We start from the raw sequence: 21,511 nt of genomic DNA, 5'->3' as shown, positions 1-21,511 counted from the left end.
AAATCAGCTGGGAAGGACATCAATTCTGGTTCTGGCTATGATACCTGGGAGATCATAGCTTAATTTCCTACATGCTTTGGGACCAGCAGAAGTGATGACTACCTCGTAGCTCATACTAGAGTGGAAAGGGAGCTAGGGAGGAGAAGCTACTTGTCTTCAGGAGAAACTGGTGACAGGGGAATTGCAAGTCACCCTCATTCTCTATGATGTTGGGACTCTAGTAGAAACCCACATGCAAATGTATTGTTCTGAAGTTAACTGCTATCACCTATCTTAATTGGCTATTAACTCCCTAAAGAAAACTAACTCCCCAGGGAACAGGCCACAAAATAAGGCGAATAAGTGGGAAAGGAAATGTGAAGTTGTTCTAGGACGGGGACCATCTTCATGAAGTCCTTGTGCAATTTTAAACTTTAATGTCTATTAGGTGATATATAAAAAAGAACTATTTAGGTGGCAGATATAAACAAGCATGCTAATGTTCAGGGCCATTACTTTACACAATTGTACATAATGCCAACTTATTTCACTTAATGGGGCAGCTGGAAAATGGCTCCTGTGGGCCAGGAGGGGAGCTTCTTCTTGAGGCTGCTGACAGATCTGAACCTCAGCCAAAGCTGGGGAAGGGAAACCATTTCCTTCACACCTGGGGAAGATTCCAGACTGTTCTCTTGATGCCTACAAACTTAAGCTCCTGAAGGCTAGCAGTTCACAGCGCTGGATAAAGCTTCTATACCAAGGGCCAGGGCGAGGCATTCTTTAGGCTGATAGGCCTGGGTATAGTATTTGGATGAAGAGCCCCGAGAAGTGGAGGTTTAGGGAGAGTGGAGTCTCTGAGACACTGTGTCGCAGGGACACGGGAGTTAGCAAAACAGTGAGTGATGGTCTAGAAGAAGGGCAACACAGGCAGAGGTGGAAGAGGGAGAGCCAGAGTCCAGGGGATCAGAGTCCTAGTGACCTGATTTAATTCCCCTGCCCCCTTCAGGATTTCAGGCATAGCAGGTGAGCCTAGGTTCTTTACTTCGGTATATCTATTCTCTAAAGTGAAAGTTCCAGCCAGGGCCCTTTAAAACCGAGGACTCGGAGTTAATTAATCAAACTAGCACAAGGTTTGTAAAAGATGTGGGAGGCGTTGACACCGTGAGGGTGATGTAATTGTTGACTAACTAAGAATTCCAAATACTTCAGTGGCAGGTGGGTTCAAGCAGCTAGGTTGTTTATTGGGAATCAACTAATTAGAGCCGAGCTTTCGACTATTTGTGGGGGAGGTGAGATTTGGAACAATGGTATGAAAGCTAAATGCTAATCCAGCAAAGACCCCTGAAGCTGTCTCCATCATACCAGGCCAGTGCTTATACACAACCAGGCACAGGTACTCTAGCCATACCCAATAGGGCCTGGACACTGCCTCCCATCCCATAGGCAGGTGAAGAAGGATGCTAGGGTAGGGCAAGTCTCTAGAAGGCAAATTTAGACACTGGCTCCCCCCATCTTCCTACCCTAGTAAGACAAATGAAAGGCACAAAGCAGCTGGAAGGTGGCTTGGTTATTATCCTGGATAGATAGTTTTGGGGAGACAGGGGCTCTTTGAGGTGCTTTTCTGACTTCTGTTTCTGCTGGCAGGCATATATTTAGCCTTAAAGCCAGCCAGAGAACATTGTCTTGGGCTACCATCTTGCCTCAGCCTTGAGGCTGCTGCTCAAATGAGCCTTTGTCTCCTGCTATCCTGTCTCAGAAACCATAAGAAGCCCCTTCCTTGGATGACATAAACTGGTTGCCAATGTGGGTACCCATTGGGGCAGGGTGGATGACTGAGAACCTATTGGACTGCACAGCCCCTGGTGTGGGGAGCAAAGAGGCTGCAGTGATGTAGAGGATGTTTCCTTTACTGTCCCACATTCACCCTCCCACCCCAAGCACTAACAATCCAGATTTGCTCTTCCCTTTTTTTCCCCTGAAGCTGGGGACACTTCAGCCTTCAGTGGATTTTGAGGTACTACCAGTGCTGATAAAAACAGTCGCTCTTGGAGCCAGAGCAACCAGTGAGCCGAAAGCTCTTTTGTGACATGTTTTGCTTTATTCTTCTGACTCACATTGGTCAGCCAAGGGGTATTTACTGAGTCCCTCCTTGGACAGTCCATCCCTGAGGACACTGAGAAGCTCTGGGTCTTTAGCTAGGAAGAGGTAGCTACCAGTCTAGCTGGGAGAGAAAAGACAAGGGTCCGCAGCACACAAGAGCGTGATTGAGACTACTAGGTGACCCTGACAACCAAGTCAACCATGTACGTTCAGAGAAAGTTCGGGAAAGCTGGAGAAGGTGCCAATGGAGGGTATGAGGGATGCTTCTGGCTGGCCAGGAAAAGACAGTGTGGAGGAAAATGGGAACCCAAGCTCTTTCTCACAGGGGGCCCAGCTATTCTCCACCCCCCAAAGTCATGTCTCCAGGTGAACTGTAATCACATTTGGTTCCTCATTCGGATTGTTGGAGCTGAACTAACTATCACCAACTGGATCCTTCTCAAATCTACAAGTATCTGATGCCTCACAGTGCCTAGACCTTCTCCCCTATCTTGGGTCAGGGGAGAAAAGTCTGTTAGCAGACCCAGGAGGCCATTTTGTAATCTTCCTTCCCTCCTGAGGGCTGCATTTTTCAGTGTCTGCATCCCAGTCCCTCTGAAATTTGCTAAGTGTCTGAAGACTTAGGAGTGTCACTGAAGGCAAGCAGTGATGGATGAGAGGAGCTCAGCTGTCCAGGGGCCATGTGACTGCCTTCCTGGGGATACTAGGCATTTTAACTTGGCTTCTGGTCTCCCAAAACAGGATAACTCTGACAAAATAATGAAGCAGCCAAAACTTATGAGCCCCCTCCTTGCTTTATTTTTAGCATCTGTTATTTTTCTTCTGTTTTTTCCTCCCAAACACACTACACCTTCATTCTGTCTGGTTTTTTTTTCTACCTAGTGCCTCTAAAGTATCTTCTCATCCTACACTAGGGTGGCCCTCTCCATTCAGTGAACCAAGACAAAGTTCTAGCCTTTTCCATCTGCCTCATAGTAACAACCCTTAAGGTCCATGTGCTTCTTTGCATATTGACACCTATTACGTCATTTGAGATAAAGTACTGTCACATTCATTATCTTCTCACAGCTACTATCAGTCCTGCCAAAGAGGCGAGGTGACTACCCCTCCCCCAGCTCTCAAGGCAGAAGGTTCAGACACCCACAGAAGCTGAGCACAACCATCATCCAGCTGGAGACAAATCTCCTAGGCAGGTCCCGCAATTCTAGCCCCGAGACCCTTGATCACCCTGCATTTCCACTGCAAGACGGCTCCAGCCCTGTGAATAGTAGAACGCCAGGTCCTGGCCAGGCCTGGATGCTCAGCATATATTATAATTAACCTGTCTCTGATCCCGTTCACTTTGTGTTGTTGGGAGAAGGAAATGAGATCATGGCTGCAGAGGAGAAACACTTAGAAGGTTAAGTATATCACATGAATGTAGAGGTGACAATATTACGGGTAGCATTATTCAGGGTGGCCAGAGGAACAGAGAAAGGGAGCAGAAAATGAACTTTCACCCAATGTCACATAGCTTTGGGATCTCCACACACCCTTTTCAAGAGACAGCCCCACAAAGCACTGTTTCATCATTAACCAGACAGCTGTTTCCTGGCCCAACTATCAGACAACCTGACTACATTTGAAAAACCTTGATTCCTCTATGGACTAACCTGACCTCCATCACTGGCCAAAGAGAAACCAGGAGGTGGAGTTCACTCTAACAACTGTTGCTAGGCAGGATGCGGCTAAAGACAGATGAACTGACAGGGCAATGAAATGGTTCTGAGCTATTGCTCTATCTTCTTATGCTTTGGGGGCAGGAGGACTAAAGTGTTACAGTTACATTTCCAGGCATTGGCTTTTAGTTCTCCATCCCTCCTTGCCTTTGGCTCCTTTTTCTTTACATTTGGTTGGCTCCTTGGGGAGTCTTGTCATTCTCCTTGAAACTGGCAGGATTTGGAGCCATGTGGCGCCAATTAGCCCTCTGATTCCAGTAACTGGAGCCTGAGTCTCCTGGAAGCTCCAAAGCTCCAGCACAGCAGGCAAGCATCTGGGTCCCTATGAGATGCCATGGACTCCAGGTGGCAGGAATGGGAGCCCTATCCCCGGAGCTCTGAAATAGCTCCTCTGGGCGTAAAACTCTCCCCCGTGTAAAGGTGCCTGCCCTCACCTCTCATTTCAGCTAGCCATTTCTTACTGTGTACATTTAAATGTGCACATGGGTCATGTGAGTATTACCAAGTTATTCCGAGGCAGCAGGCCTGCAGTTAGCACTGACATTTTGACACACTCCAGGGTGATGTCACTGCTGACTACAGTTTGAGATGCAAGGACATTATCCTTAGACAACAGGAGGAGCACAGTCAGGTGGGAGGCTAGAGGTGTTTTTACTCTGTTTTGTTGCGCCATTGAAAATCCCAGTTCCAACGCATCTGTTGCCAGGGGTGGTGGCACACATGTGTAATCCCAGGAGTTGGGACAAAGTAACAGGAAGATCAAGAGTTCAAGGTCATCCTTAGCTACAGAGGCCACAGCTCAGCTACATCCTCAGCCAAATGAGACCTTGTTTCAAAAATACTAAAAACCAAAACAGTAAAAAACCCATTATCATCCATCACAGACATGTTGATTTATGTAAACAGTGCTCTGGATGGCTGAATCAGATTTATCTGAAGAAGGAATATGGAGAGATTTAAACTTGTGAAACGAGACAGGCAAGGTTGCCCTGGGACAAGAAGAGGAAAAATAGGACTCTATCTGGCCCTACAGAAGAATTTGGTCAGCCAGGGAGTAGCCTAGTGGCTGAAGATGTCTGGGAATCAGCTAAGTTAGATGCTGAAAGGATGGGTACTGTAAATTAACAGGAGTCACCATGTCCCAGAGTCTATCCACATATTACCTCCTCCATCTTTACAGCCGTAGTATGACTATTTTACAGATAAGGAAATGGGCAAGAGAGATCCACACAACCAGCTAAAGAATATATACCTATAAGCCATGTGAAACTGCAACATGAACCCAGGTCTGCCGATCAGTCTTTTTTTTTTAATGAAGAACCTATGGACCTAGCAGATTCTCAAAATGTGGTAAGATTGGCTCAGTGGACTGTTCTTCCAGTGTGAATTGAGGGCTGTTTCAGTGCTGTCTTTAAGAGGAGTCATCTTTGAAGCCAGCACACCAGTAAATGACACTGGGGACACTAGACACAGAACTGATCTCCCTTTATTCATAGAGAATATATTCTAAGGCAACTTCCCCACCTGATTCTTTAAATCAAAGACAGTATCAACATCTCTCTCTCTCTCTCTCTCTCTCTCTCTCTCTCTCTCTACACACACACACACACACACACACACACACACACACACACACACACACAATTTTCCTGTACATACATCCCAAAGATAAAGTTTAATTTAATAAGTGAGGCAGAGTAAGAGATTAACAACAATAAGAGAAAAGGTGGTTTTACTGGTGCACATCTGTAATCCCAATACTCCAGAGGTTAAGGCTACAGGACCAGGAGTTTGTGGTCAGCCTGGCCAACCTTGGATATACAATGAGAATCCTGATGGGGGAGGAGGAGAAGAGAAGAGACAAGATAGGATGAGATGAGAAGAGACTAACTAGAATGTGTACTTGTAGCGCTTTGAATGAGAATGGCCTCCCATGGGCTCATATATTTGAATACTTGGTGCCCAGTTGGTGAAACTGGTTTAGGGACCAATTAGGAGTGTGGCTTTGTTGAAGGAGGTATGTCACTGGGGGTGGGCTCTGATGTTTCAAAAGCCCTTGCCAGGCCCAGTTTCTCTCTCTCTGCCTCCACCTCGCAGATCAGATGTAGAACTGTCAGGCATTTCTCTAGCATCATGCTTGCCTGCCTGCTGCCATGCAATCCACCATGATGGTTATGGACTCACCCTCTGAAATTCTAAGAAGGCCCCAGTTAAATGATTTATTTTTATAAGTTGCTTTGTTCATGGTGTCTCTTCACAGCAATAGAACAGCATGAATTGTTTACTTTTGGAATTTTTCATTTGATGGTGTTGGGTTCCTGCTCAAAGGGAACTAAAACTTTAGAAAGTGAAGTCATTGGCTGAGAAGGGCTGAGAAGGGTAGTGTAATGACCTCCCCACCATCTAATACCACCTGCCTCTCCCCTTCCTTGTGCCCTCTGGAACTTTTAGTCAACAGCAAACTCTCCCATACTTTCATTTTCTCTTCCAAAATGCCTGCCCCCTTCTTCCCCAAACTGAGACCTGGTTATTCCTCGAGGCTAGCACTTTCCTGCCTGTTCTTCTGCTACCATGTTAGTAGGCACGGTATGAAAAAAAAAAAAAAACCAAATTCAACCCCCTTGATGGCTGGAAGGTTTAAGTGGTTTTGGTTGCCTTGGATGGTTCCTCGTCCCTCATTTTGGATTGGTCAGCTTAGACAAAGAAAGGTGAGCTGGCAGTCCCACAGCATCAGGTAAACATGTTTAGGACTGGTCAGCTGGTCGGGGTGGGGGCTCTGCTGACAGAAGAAAAAGCCTACTAGGCCTTTATCACTTATCAGGAGGTTTCTGAAATCTCCATTTTGTTTTCAGATTAAGAGTTCAGTAATTTGCTACCTTTCTTATGTATCTGTCTGCTTGTCAGAGATCTGTCTAGCTCCTAGTCCCTTATTTTTAAGTGGAAGTTGCTTATATTTTTTTCAATTGTTTTCGTCTCTTTGTCTGGAGTCTCAGGTCCTTCAGAGCCTGCAGGAGAGGTAGGCACTCTGTACTTAACTAGTGGTGTCTCTAGGCCATTAGTTCTTTCTTCTGAAATGCCTCAGTCTTCTGAGAAACATACCTGTTGCCAACGTTCCTCCCTCTTCAATGTCACCTACAGACTTTCTGTGTAGGCCCCAAGGTCACTGAGGACTCTAGCTCCTAATCATATGTGATCTATACCTCCAGTCTTAAAAAAAAAAAAAAAGAAATCTTGGTACACCATATATAACATGAAATTCACTTCAGCCATTTTTACTTGTACAGTTTGGTGACATTAAAATCACTCACATTGTTTTGCAACTCTTATGACCATCCATCTCCAGAATGCGTTTCCCTTCACAGACAAAAATTTACATGTTTGGCATATTTCAGCGAGTATAATGTCTTCAGGATTCATCCATAGTGTAGCCTCGGTCAGCACCTCCTTCCTTTTAAGACTCAATAACATTCTATGTATGTGCCACATTTTATTTATCTGTTGATGGACACTTACATTGCTCCCAACATTTGGTTACTTCGAATAATGCTGCTATGAATACAGATGTACAAATATCTACTGGAGCCTTGATTTCATTTTTAGGGCATTATACCCATGTTTTGATTTTTCTTATAGGCTCATGTCCCTGGGTCTTGGTTGCTATTTGGAAAGTGATTAGATTCCAGGAATCTGAGTCAATCAATGGATTGATCCCATGATGAATATGTAATATGATGGTATTAGTGGAAGGTGGTAAAAAGTGGGAGGGAGGGCCTTGTTTGAAAGAGTAAAGAAGTCACTAGAGGAGTGCCCTGGAAAAATTCAACCTTGTCCCTTTTCTCTTCTCTGTTTCCTGGTTGCCACACTGTATGTAGCTTTCCTTTGTTATGACCTTCCTCCACGGTATTTCTGCTGTGCCATGGGCCTAAAATCAGTGGAATCAGCCAATTGTACATGGAAATCTATGAAACCATGATCCAAAACAAATTTATCCTCTTTTAAAATTATTTCTCAAAAAATAAAATAAAATAAAATAAAATTATTTCTCTGAAATATTTGGCACAGCAATGAAAAACTAACTAACAAAACTTAGGGGTGGGATTGCTAGATATTATGAGAACTCTACGATTACTTTTTTGAAGAATAACCATACTGTTTCCTACAATGGCTATACCACTTTCCTTTAGATAACACTTATTTTCTGTTTAGCATTTTGTTTTCATAATAGCTATCCCAATAGTGGGCCTACTACTTTTGATGTCATTATTGCTCAATCCAGTGCCTACCAGGCAATGAGGAAGCCACTGAAAACAACTTCTTCCATTGGACTTACTTCATTGGCATACCTAGACATCATCAACTGCTGTACTGATTCCTAAATCTCCAGTGATAACTCCCCACTACTTATTATGCTATCCACTGTACTTCCACTTTTCTTCCAAAGAGTTCCCATTTCAGGAGTCACCAGAATGCATGGCGATCACCTATTTGCTTCCCACATTCCCTGGAAATCTCCTTTCTCATTCTCTCCTGAGTCAATTCTATGTGTTAGCTCTCTAAATAGAAAATTGTCCTGCTTATTCACTATTTTCCTCCTTCAGGCTCTTTCTTAGCTTCAAGTTCCCCCTTCTCCAGTTCTTGGTTTTGAGTTATGATCATCCTCTCCCAAACACTTTCAACTCCCTTCCTTCCTCTCTCTTTCTGCCAGAATTGATAGATAAAACCTCACCCTTGTTGAACTCAACTATATGTAGTCTTACAGTAGTTGGAGGAAGCTTCAAAGAACCTAAAGAGCTGGCTTTCATGTTAAGCTAACGGCCTCAAATCTGGTGCATAGTTTTTGTTTGTTTGTTTTTTTTTGTTTTTGCTTTTGTTTTGAGACAGGGTCTCTCTGTGTAGCTTTGGCTGTCCTAGACTCTCTTTGTAGACCAGGCTGGCCTCGAACTCACAGTGATCCACCTGCCTCTGCCTCCTCTGGTGCATATTTTAACTGATGTACGGCCACTACCTTCTCACCATCTACTATGCTGATTTCATAGCTCCTCTTCTTTTCCCTGTCTTCCCATCAGCTTGATTTAAGACTTCAAGACGTCTCAACTTATGAAACTAAAACAGGAGAAGTTATCCAACAGATTACTCTCATCTCACTACCACTAATGCATATAGCACCATGTCTATACAAGATTACCTTGCTAAAGTGGAAGATATTTTTTTTTTCTTCTATCAGTGCAAAACCTTGTCACTTATGTTCTGGCACCAACCTCTCTTACTTATCAAGCATTTTACTCCTTGGGCCATCCATTCTCTTCCTGAAAATAGTCACTTCCAAAACCATGGTGCCATATTAATGAAAATATTTGTCCTTATGAAAACAAACCAAACCCACCTCCTTCTACTACACAATCTCTTTGAAGTTACTGATCTATTTTCCTGCTCCTTTTCACAGAAAAAAATTTGCCCACAAACCCTCACACTTCCACACATACTTTCTCTTCTCATGTTTCCATTCTTGGTCACTTCCCATATGGCTTTCATGTCTATAACTCCACATTTGCTCTTTTAAAGGACTCCTCTGTCTTTTATGGCTATCCATCCATCAGCCCTGCTCTTACATCATCAGCACTCACCAAATGTAGACAAAGATGGCAGCTCTCTCTCTCTCCAGAAATATGCTCCTGCTTGTCCTTCTATTTCTTTAGTTACTTTTCCATAGTTTCTTTTTAATGTCAGAACTAGATATTGGAGTTCTGTGGACCTCTGCCTGCATGTCCCTCTTCTTTTCCCTGAGGTGATGCCATGCAGCATCCAGCATCCTCGCTTTAAATACAACCAACAGGTAGATACTATCTCCGAACTTACATTCTACCTTCTCGTCTTCAGGAGTTCCCAAACTCTTAGACATTGACATTTCTATTTTTATATCTCTCAGGAATCTCAAACTTAACATGGCTGAAAGGGAACTCTTGATTTTTTTTCTCCTTAAAACCCCATTCAGCATTCTTCATCTCAGTACATGGCACGGAGTCAAGCTGGAAACCCGGGTCCTTCTTGAAGCCTGTCTTTCCTCCTTCATCCTTGACATCCAATTTTTCAGTAAGTATTGTCAGCTGTCACTTCAAAGCACATCCAGAATCTGTCCAATTCTCTCCATCTCCATGGCTGTCACTGATGCAAGCCACCATCACCTCTCCTGTGGATTGCTGCAGCTGCCTCCTTATTGGCCTTCCTGTATTACTGCTGTCTCCTTCTAAATTTAGCATTTACAGGTGTCGTAATAGTTGAAACTAGAGCCAGTTGCTCTCTTGCTTAAAACCTTTTAGACATTCTTCATTGATGGTAAACAGTGTTGAAACACATTTTGTGTGTGTGTGGCTCGCATGCCCTTTGTGATTTTCCAGTGCTATTCCTATTATTGACTACTACAATCTGGCCTCATTCGCTACTTTTGAGTTTCTCACCATACCAAGTTCTTTGCCATCTCAAGGACAGCCCACTTGGTATTCTATTTTCCTGGAAACATCTTTCCCTATTTTCCACATGGCTGATCTTTCATCCTTTATGTCTATTCTTAAATATCACTCCCTCACAAAAGGCCTTTCCTGGAAACTGTCCTATTGTTGTGGCCTGTTACTTCTTTCATGAGACTCATCACAACTTGTAATTATGTATTTTCTGGCTATTTTGCTAAAAAAACCCTATGAGCTGAAACTAGGTCTCTTTTGTTTAACAATATACATGTGGTGTTTGGCAAATAGTTGGTGCTCAGTGTTGTTTTTCAAGTGAACCAATGCATACTCGTGTAAGAGTAATTTTGAGGCACACAGATTAGAGGTCTCTGTCCATTCTATGCAGTTCATTCTCAAATGGTTACTAGCTGTGGTTCACCCCGAGAAAGTCAGATTTATAGATGGTTATTATATTGGTCAGATACCTGAGAAAAGCAACTTAAAAGAGGGAGACCTATTTTGGTCCATGGGTTTGCAGGATTCAGTGCATGCTTTTGGTATTCCATTTTTTCATGAAAATCTCTTTCCTCATTCTTCACATGGATGCGCTTTAATCCTTTAAGTCTCTGCTTATATATTACCTCTTCACAAAGGCCTTTCCTAGAAATGCAGGCCTGCTGCTTCTGTGCCTGTGGTGAGGCCAAGGCTTGTGGTGGAGAGAACATAGTAAAGCAAATAAGAAGCAGGAAGAGAGGAAGGGACAGACAACAGGGTACATCTTTGCAGCACTTATACCTATTGGCCCACTTCTTCCAACTAGGCCTTTCTATTCATCATCTCCTCCCAAACCATTGATTTATGAATCTATTAGGTAGTACCTTGGGATCAAATCAGACCTACCAGTTGGCTATCACACCTTCAACACATGCATCTTTGGGGGATACATGTTTTATCTAAGCTATGGCAGTGGATCTGGTCCAAAGGAGACATTCCACAACCTATCTGGCCAAAGACCAACGTGGAGAGAGAATGGAGTCCAAGAAATGGTCCACGACTACAATATAGGAAAGAATAGGAGACAGTAGGGCTCCAAGTCTGTTTAGAGGTTTGAGGGTTAGAAACTGAATAGGATTTCCCTCATAGGGGAGCAATTTTCTTTAAAGGGTGTGCAATCATCTTTTCAGAATGGTCAGAAGTGTGGGGTATGTACAAAGATTTGATGATTCTTCCCAGTCCTGAGAGTCTGTGAGTGGTGGAGTTGTTACTTTTCCTTGTTCTAGCTCATTTTTCCTTCCTAGGTCTTTATGGTCCTGAAGGTTTCTCTTCAGTTGAGCTTAAAGAAGCATCCTTGGGACAGCTTGCTGGTACCCATGTTCTTTTCTTTGATTGTCTAAAGTAGCTTTCCCCCAGTGGCCTGGGATGCAGGTGCTGTCACTGTCATAAGGGAGCAAATGTCGTAACCAAAGTCCTCTGTTCTTCTACAAATATTTGGGAGCTTGGAGTGGTTTTTGTCAAAGACCAAGTCTAAAATCTCCCTGAAAAGAAGCTGTAGAAGTCCCTCTCTGCAGCTACCCCTCCCCTTCCCCTCTTCTCCTTAAGGGCTGCACATTCAGTAGATTCTGACGTGCTGTCTAATAGGTCCAGACACACTCCTAAACCTTCCTTACTGGGCCTGCCAGTCTGGTGACAGATGTTAGGGCTGTTCCAGATGTGAGGCTGATGCCATATGGCATTCCGGGTCACAAGATCTGAAACTGCTGCCATTGAGCTGTGACAGAGTTAGTGGGGAGATCCTTGCATTTTAGCCCTCACTCACCTGTCACTGGCTGAGGCAGTGAGGGGGAACTAGAGCAATGAAATATTCATGGGAGCTTGAAGGAGTTGTCATGTCGTCCTAAAGAACCCGAGACACCCCAGCCCCCATCTTCCATGTACGACAGCAAGTATTTCTGAACGAGGCCAAGACAAATTGACTGAGCTAGAAGGAAAGAAATGAGGAATGAAGGGAAAGACAAGTGAGAAGAAAAGACAGCTGAACAGGGAAGGGGGCCTGCCAGAGCCAAGAGGAGAGAGGCAATGACAATAACATAGAGGAGAAATAGGACAAAAAGGCCTTGGAGACCTTGAAGGCGAAAGGATAGGCTTGGAGAAGGCAAACACTAGAGACACCAACCCTAGTCACTTTACCTTTCTGGAGGCCCTCTTCAGATCCTCTCTTGTCCTCCAAATGTCGGCACGCTGCCCGTATTGTTACCCTTAGGGCGTCCACCACAGCTCAAGGACCATATGGTAATGAGAGCATTCAGATAGATGGAACTCTTCTGGGAGGAGGATTGCTATTATGCCATACTGACAGCATAATGCTCCTACCCGGGTCACAGATGGGGATGCAGTGAGTAGGCAACAAATAGGAAACATTATGAAGGAAAGGCCCTGGACACTTTCCTGACTTAGGACAGGTTTCCGGTCACCAGCGGCTGGATTTCTGTTGTGAAAGGGAGATCCAGGAAGCCAAACGGGACTGGAGAGAACTGCAGAAAGTAGGAGAGTGTAGTCATGATGGGAAAAGTAGAGTTGGCAGGGAAAGGAACAGCAGGCCTGGATTCTTCCCCATAGTGCACTCCTCACTCCACCCCCGGCCAAGCTCTGAGGCCAGGCTGGACCACAGAGCTCTAGCATAAAATGGCAAGCCAGGAAAGGGTCCTTTGCTATGCAATTTTCTCTTCTCTTGGATCCCAACCTTTGGTTTGTCAAGGGCTGAACTGTAAACAAAGCTTGGCGGCAGTCAGGGGGAGCAGGTGTGGCCACAATTTTCTGGGAACTTCCCAAGCAGCTGCTGCCAGCAGCCAAAGACCCAGGATTCATATAGCACATCCCTGGGGGCTGGTTGGCAGGCACTGACTGCATAGGGCTCTGGGCAAAGTCCCTTGAAGCCAAAAGAGGGCCCATTCAGCTGTTGGGCTGTGCCAAGACCTTCCTCTTTATGAGACTGCTAAGTATCAACGGCCTAAGCCACCAGCCTCCGATGCCCCCAGTCTCTGATTTTGGTCAACTCCAGGACAATCTCACAGTTGGCAAGGACCATACAAGTTATTTACTTGCTCTTGTTGCATCCCTGCTGATTTCCAGAAACAGGAGGGAAGGCTCAGACTGCAGCAGGGTCCAGAAGGAAGAAGCAGACCTGGACCAGTAGTGAGGTAAAGTAAGAAGAACAGGCCAAGAGACCAAAGCATTCAGGAAATATGTAGCCAAAGGTATGAAGATGAATCCAAGTACAGGCTAACAGGAAAGAAAAAGGCTATCATTAACTCAGTGAGTAGCACTTGCTCACCTTCTATCTCTTATAGCTGACTTTGCATGGGCCACAGGGGCCTTCCTTGGTGTTCTCTTGGGGAGTGTCTGAGAGGACAAGAATGTACATCTACCTTAGTGCTTTGCCTAGAGTCTGAAATGGGTGTCATCAGCATAGGACTCATGACTAACAGGTACCAGGCTGATCTGGGAGAGAGAGAAGGCCCTAGCTCCTCCATGTGTGTCATCTCAGACCTATTCAGTGTACCTCAGATGCAAGGCAGAAATTAGGTCAGAAAGCCACTAGACAAAGGAAAATATGTGAACAGAGGTCTGGTTAATTCATATCACCATGCCAGAAGGTGTCCAGAGATGCTAACTGCAGCCTCAGGACAGTGAGACACCTTTTGTTCTGCCTAATTGCATCTTCCTGCTGATACAGAAGAAGGAATTTTTGGGCATTTTCAAAAACTGGGGTCATAAAAGAAGAGTGAGGTTGATGAACTCTCCACTGAAGAATAAGAACCACAGGCAGAAAATACCTGCCCGAGGCTACAATTCATATAACCTCAGAGGCTAGGCATGGAGTAAGGGATCAGAAGGGAAGGATCTCCCTAGAAACGGGAAATAGAATATATAGTTGTGGGGAGACAGAGCCGACAGACTGGAACAGGAGGATAAAATGGGGAGAGAGAAGAAAGAGGAGGGTAAGGGGGAGATACATGGAGGGACACCTAGCACTAAGGCCCATATGGTGTCCACATGGACACCTACTACAGTAGAAGCTTCTTAAAATATATCCACATAGAGGAGAAATCTAAGAGGAGTTACCAAATAATGGGAGAGGCATCTTTCACCAAGTAAAAGCTCCAGTACCAGGAATGAGTTACAACATGGCCCCATGGTCACTCCCAAACAACCCAGGCTATTGCTGAGGCTATTGGTTGCTCTCCGAAAACTGATGGTAAGGCCCTATTGCTGAAGATAACACCTATACAACTCACTGAACACAGGCATGTTGAGCTCGTGCCTACCTAGAGCCTTCAGCTTATTGACCAGTGTTCATGGTACTGGGAGGTACTCCACATGCTACCGGAGGAGAAAGGTAAGCACCAACCCAGCCACAAACTCTGTGACCTACAATGATGACCTGTCTGCAATAGTGGCATAAATTTGTGGGATTTAAGGTCTTCTCTGTGAAGTGGAGTCCATTTCTGACACTGCTTTGGTGGGCAAGAGCCTGAGTGAGGCTAGATAGGCAATAGACCTAAGGGGGAAACCAAGTACTACTGTTTTGCTAAGGGAACACAGGAATGACTCCTAATGACATTCTGCTACACCCATAGGTAAATGTTGTGCTCAGCCATCATCTGAGAAGCTTCCCCTGAGGCAGATGGGAGTAAATACAGGTACCTACAACTGGACAGGGCCCCGGGAAACATGCCCCCATCCCCCACCACGAAAGTATCTAACTGACAACTGATTGTAAAGGAAAAGCAAGTTTTCTCCAATGGAGTCTCATGACCAGCAGATGGCCAGCACAAAACAAATATAATGGTGGTTTTGTAGATTGTTTTTGTCTTTGTTTGCTGTGCTGGGGGCACTTTTTCCATTTCAGTGGTCTTTTACATGTATATTATGGTTTCTGATTTTGTGGAGCTCTGTGTGTGTGTGTGTTTTGATTTTTTCATATTTATTTTATCTTATATTTTGGTTTGTTTGTTTATCTGCCTGTTTGTTTTCTAATGAAAGAATGAAAGGTAGAGTTGGCTACGTGGGGCAGTGGAGAGGATCTGTTCTCAGAACATATTGTATGAACTTCAAAAAAAAAAAAAAAAATCAAGAAGGAGCTGGAGAGATGGCTCAGTGGTTAAGAGCACAGTCTGAGTCTGTTCTTCCAAAGGTTCTGAGTTCAATTCCCAGCAAGCACATGGTGGCTCACAACCATCTTTAGGGGGATCTGGTGCCCTCTTGTGGCATGCAGGTGTACATGCAGGCAGAGCACTGTATACACAATAATAAATAAATCTTAAAAATAAGTAAGATAAAATAAAAGATCAAGAAAGGTGATAACTTTTGAAGACCAATTTTTAAGTTACTGTACCCTAATAGCCTATTAACCAAGAAAGCCCTTCCCTAAGCCTTCAGGGTTTTGGCATTACGGTGTATTTTATTTTGATTGATTAAAACTGTAAAGCCAATGCTTTCTTCAAGAATATTGTAAATTCTTTTTTCTGCCCACCTTCTTATAAAGGGAAGGATGGCAAAGTCCCTTTCTGTGAATGAGGGACTCTCTTCTGCAGTGTTTAGATAGCATCAATTCATTCCTTCATTCATATATGCACCCCCAAATAACTACTGTACCTCTATTATGCACCCAGCCTCTTCCTCCAATGTAGAGACAGGTGTGTAAACTAACACAAAACCACATGTCCCCTAGCTGCACAGAGGGCAGCAGAGGATGCTGTGGGAACACAGAGGAAGGTATCTCCCAGCAGATCTCCCCTACCCTTGCAGGGTGGTGAAGGTGAGAAGGACATTCCAGGAAAGGAATGTCATTTATCCCAGCAAATGAATAGTTAGGAAGACTCAGCAAAGAAGGAAACCTCTGGGTATGTAAGTCACTGCAATTAGAAGAAATTATAGAATAAATTCAAGCAAAACTTTAATTTGAGCGCAGTTCCCCCACTGACTCCTTTCATGTGGCCTTATGAAATGATGCAATGGACTCTCGCTCACAGGGATGAGAGCCAGAGCTGTGCACATACTGGGGTTACCAGCACATTTCTCATGCACCACCCTGTTACCAGGAACTATACTTGGAAGCTCCCTGTCATAGGAGCATCAGCAAAGGTAGGTTTCCTGCAGGTTCAGTAAGATCCAGCCATAGTCCCAGAGACTGAAGGCATGGGGTTCACACACCCTGTTTTGTTCACATTGAAGAGAGACTATTCAATGATAGCTCTCTGAATGGGCTGGGGAAATAGTAGGAAATTACAAAGGACCCCATTGAAGGTTAGGTACGTATGACCCAGGAACAGCCCCATAGGGGCTAGTGACACTTAAGTTTCAGCCCATACGGATCATTCTGGGTGGGAGTGGGGGGGGGAGGCTTCTGCCACTCAAGTTGTAGTTTCAAATCAAGCCCCCTTCCCTCCTTAGGGGATACAAAGACAGTTTTGGCCATTATTGCAAAGATTCTTTAAAAATTAACTCCTAACAGAGGTACTCAGATAAAGCCATAATATCGGATTAACACCTCCAAGCCAGCAAACCAGCAAACCAGACACTTGTTTAATTAACAGAACTTATAAAGCATAACAACTTATTGATGTCACAGGCATGGTATTTAGTACAACAACATAACCCAAATCCATCCGGAACACGCTATCTTTTCCTGGAAACCTGCTCTTCACCAATCTTTGCAATTCCCTCGTCTATAGTGTAAAGATATCTGAGCAAGGAGATAGAGTTCTGGGCAAATGACTGGGGAACTTTGGGAAATACCAAGCCCAGTTTTCATGCACAGATCTGTCAAGGGATTGTTTCACCTCTGGTTTTGGATCTGGGTTGGAAGCCCAACTTTTTTTTTTCCTTTTTTAAAAATTAATTCATTCATATTACGTCTCAATTGCTATCCCATCCTTTGTATCCTCCCATTCCTCCCTCCCTCCCGCTTTCACCCTATTCCCCTCCCCTATGACTGTGACTGAGGGGGCCCTCCTCCCCCTGTATATGCTCATAGGGTATCAAGTCTCTTCTTGGTAGCCTGCTATCCTTCCTCTGAGTGCCAAGACTCATTATAGGACTCACTTCAAAGTCCCTATACAAAGACTGAATACATGCAACACCCTGACAAAATAGATGCTCATCTATAGGCTCTATAAACAAGTATTATTATCAGTGGGAATCAAGTAATAGAATCTGCTGTGTTATTCTGGCCCACTGTCTTTCTCAACAGTTTGTAATTGGGGGTGATTTGAAAAATTGACTCAACGTTCGTTGAGACTGGCCCTGACTTCAGAAATACAGAATTAAAATAAGTTTTGCCACAGGAAAATCAACCTGGTTTTTATGATTTCATTAAAGCCCGCTTGTCATCATATTTCCAATAACTACCAATGAGAAAATGTATGAAGAAAAGATTGGGCTGAAATCCTAGCTCTGCCATTTACTTGATGTTGGACCATAACCTCGACGACCTCTCTGTGCCTCGATTTCCTCATTTGTAAAATATGAATAATATTAGTATTTACCGCACAGGAATTTTGTGAAGAATGAATAAAATAATGCATATAAAGTACTTAGAACTGGACCTGGCACATAACAAGCTCCAAGCAAATGACAGACAGTGTTGTTATTATTGCCTATGACTTATTATTACTGGGAGCTTAAAGAGCTTGATGAGCTTAACCAACGTAGCTGAGGGTGGAAAAGCAGAGGGGAGACAGGGGGTCTTGTTATCTCAGGCCTAACACCATGTCAATTGTACACAGCCAAGAGAAAACAGTGACAGGTATGCTCCTGCTCATTCTCACTTGCTGTGGCATGCTAGTTCTGTAATATACCACCAGGTAGGTGCCCGTAGTCATGTTTCTCAGCCTGGCTCTGCTTGGAGAACATTGAAGTCTCAGCTGCCCCCTCCCCACAATGCAACCGCACCGTCAGCATCCCCTGAGCACCTCCCCCACCGTCAAAGATCCTGGGAGCGCAATCTAGCCACTATGCCTGGGAAATGGAGGAGGGAGGCTAGAAGCCCAGATCTTTCCCTACAGGACTCGCAGTTGCTCACAGGGGGACCAAAGCTCTCACCTGCAGAGGATCCTAGAGAATCTGGTGGCTGGCAGGAGGCTTGGGTTCCAACACCTAGAAGCGCTGCTTTCCCTTACAGCTTTCTACTCTCTACACCCTCTTCGCTCCCCGCCCCCCACCCTCAGCAGGAAAACTTCCTGCTCCCGTCGCCACTTTGCCACCGGCAACTAAACCTCTGCCCCGCGTGCACCTTGACTTGCAATTTCCTCCATGGCTCTGCGAACCGACCCGAGGGCCGCTTGGCTACTAGAAGGAATCCTTGGGGGCTCGAGGTGTGTGTGGGGGGGGGATAGAGAAGAATGTCACCTTCTGAAACGCCCCCACCCCAACCCCCGCCCCCAGGAGGAGCAAGGAAGGGGCAAGCGCCCAGAAGGAAGGGGCACGTGGCAGAGCTGACCCCAAGTCACTCTGAGGTATTAGTGAGGACCCTAGCAATCTCTGCGAACCTTACAACCCCATACACGCCTGGCTATATGACCCTTTCCTAGGCGAGCCCTAGCCTGGCTTCTGGGGCTCAGTACTTACTGTCGGGGACCCTCTCCAGGCCCAGGCTGCGTGGTTGCGGAGCCAGGAACCCTCCCGCCGTCTCTCCCGCGCGCTGCTGCCCCTGCCTGTGCCCAGCGCAGACACTAGCGGCAGCGGCGTCTGTTGGAAGAGAAAGATCACGCCTGCCTTAGAAACCCAGCCCCTGCTGTGACCAGAATCTTAAAGAAGGAGGCGACTGGCTCTGCCCCAGAGCCGAGGCTGAGGTGATGAACTAAGCAGGGAGCTGGTAAACACAGCCTCGGCCCCTCTTTCCTACCTGGATTCTAGCCTCAGGAGCAGTCTGGTGTCCCTGGGGGACCCCTCCCTCTGGGATCGGAGGTGTAGATTATCCAGCTGCCTCCGCTTGGTTGAGCACTTACTAAGGTCTGGACTCTGTGCTTTGCATGCATTTTCTCATTCCAGCGCCCTCTTTATTGTACAGAAAACAAAACCGAGGCTCTGGGGGTGCAAAACAAATACTCTTCGAGTATTCAGGAGAGAACTGGTGGTCTCAAGAAAGAATGCACAAAGATCTTAAATTAGGGGCACCTAGCACAAATGCCACTTTGTATTACTGCTAAGTAGCATCTGAAAACCAGTGTACCTTTCCTTTCCCCATTTTTCTAACCGGACTAAGGACAAATGGTAACCCCAGGCATGCTTCTTTAGCGAAGACAGTTCATTTCTTAACATTTGATAGGTACCTACTATGTGCTAGGCTCCATGGGAGAAAACAAAGGGGAGGGGGCGGAGGTTTCTGGATCTAGGTGGTCTTCTCTGAGACAAACTCAGAATCTCTGAAGTCTAGGTTATGCTAAGAGTTCGCTGAGCAAAGGAGAGAGTGCCCAGGTCGTAAAGAAGAGAGCAGCCAGTGTTCTCAAGTAACTCTCACACCAGCACTTCAGAGAGCCATTGATGGGGGACCAGAGGGAAGCTTGTAGACACAACTTAGCGACAATCTTCTTGCAGTGGGGCTGATTCTGACTAGTCCCTGCTACTGGATTAAGGGCCCACAGAGCCCACTCTTCTGTGAAGGATGAGCAAGCAGAAAACAATTATGTTAGGAGATTGAGCCCCACTGGCTTCTTTAGGGGTGTCACACCAGCCTTTCTTTGGCATTGGCATCTGTGATTTGGGGAAGATCTCATACTTCCTGGTCAGCATGATCAGATAGTATAGCATACTTGTCCTAGATCAGTAGAGCTGCGTGTGGTTGGCCATCTCTCTAGTCTGAGAGATTTGGGAGGCTGAGTATAGAGGATCATTGGAGCCCAAGAATTCAAGAATAGCCTGGGTGACGTGGTGAGACCATTTTTCAAAACAGCAAGAATAAGAATAAGAGCCACTGTGGAATATGTGTTTCTCCCTTCCTTGCTTATCCATTCAGGCAGCAAATATTTATTGGCCTCTATATAGTGTTGGGTACTGTACTGGGAGCAGCACACTTCCGTAGTCCTGCACCTTGCAAGGCAGAAAGATCACAAGACTGGAAGTTAGAAAACATTTAAAGCCCTAGTTTTTTGTCTAAATACATGGCTGTGTGACCCTGAATGAGTCATGTATCCTTTAGGCACCTCAGTTTTCTTGTTGGTCAAACAGGGATAATAACACCCTCCAGGCCTCCTTTCTGGGGGTGTTTGTGATGCTGGAGGGAGGTAATGGATGGGAAGGCACTTTGAAAAGTGTGAAGCCACTAGCCAAAGTCAGGGATTAGTCTGTCTCTAAGGTGGGAGGGGCTACTGGGTGCTAAAGCTGAAAAGAATGCCTGGCCGACTCTCCCAGATTGATGGCACTGAATCTCATCTTTCCAGAACTCCTGAGCCTGCACCTCAGCAGCCCCTGCTTTGTGAAATAGCATTCTCCCTCAGCGGTGCCTATGACACATTGGTTAGTGATGGCCTGGTCTGAAACTCAGGAGATCACTTTAAGGGCTTGAATGGACCCAGCAGAACTATCTGGGCATTGGGGCTCTAATTAATGGCAATAGCAGCCTCCTCCACCCCCCCCCCCCCCCCACCTCCTTGTGAGATTATCCAACCTCTAGGATTGCAGATTTGAAGCCTCTGAAGGCTCCCAAGACACCTTCCCTTCAGAACACACAGAGCTCATGTCAGACAGCAGAGTGTGGTGAAGAGGGTAGAGGCTCATTCTGCTGACAGCTGGGCTTCTGTGTTCTGTCCAAGTAGCTGAGACCTGCAACAGGACTAGTAGAAATGTTGGGAGGGTCTTTTGTTGTTTAGCCCATCCCATGGACCACCCCTGATGTTCTCTACAATTCTACCACGCAGTTGTCTCTCGGTATCTACAGGGCAGGTTTCAGGATCCCAAACAGATACCAAAATACAAGGATGTTCACCTCCCTTATTTAAAATAACACACTGTGTGTGCAAATAATGCCCATCCTCTTGTATACTTTAAATCACCTTTGGATTACTTAAAAATCTAATACAATGTAACAGTTATGTAAGTACTTGTCGTACCATATTGGTTAGTGACTAATGACAAGAGATAAAATTCAACACAAACACAATTCTCTTTAGAGTTTCTTTCTTTTTTGGAAAAGAAGCAAGATAATTTTATTCTTCAGAATGTTTTTATCTACAGTTGGTTAGCTCTGCAAATGTAGAAGCCACGGGTACAAAG

At 45.2% G+C, this 21,511-nt stretch overlaps 1 protein-coding gene across 2 annotated transcripts in view; it reads right to left on the bottom strand.

Moving 5' to 3' along the window:
* Window positions 1–21,511, bottom strand: part of Frmpd3 (FERM and PDZ domain containing 3) — a 151,634-nt gene that overhangs the window by 73,769 nt on the left and 56,354 nt on the right. The window contains exon 1 of one of the 2 annotated variants that reach the window (XM_051141717.1): window positions 18,869–18,949. The exons of the other annotated variant lie outside the window; for it this stretch is intronic. The gene's annotated coding sequence lies outside the window, so the exon portion shown is untranslated. Of the gene's footprint in view, window positions 1–18,868; window positions 18,950–21,511 lie in introns of those variants that run through there. 2 annotated transcript variants of the gene reach the window in all.

This window comes from Acomys russatus, chromosome X (genome assembly GCF_903995435.1).
Source record: "Acomys russatus chromosome X, mAcoRus1.1, whole genome shotgun sequence".
NCBI lineage: Eukaryota > Metazoa > Chordata > Mammalia > Rodentia > Muridae > Acomys > Acomys russatus.
Note: the sequence above shows the minus strand (reverse complement) of the source record. Positions and strands in the feature narration are given on the sequence as shown.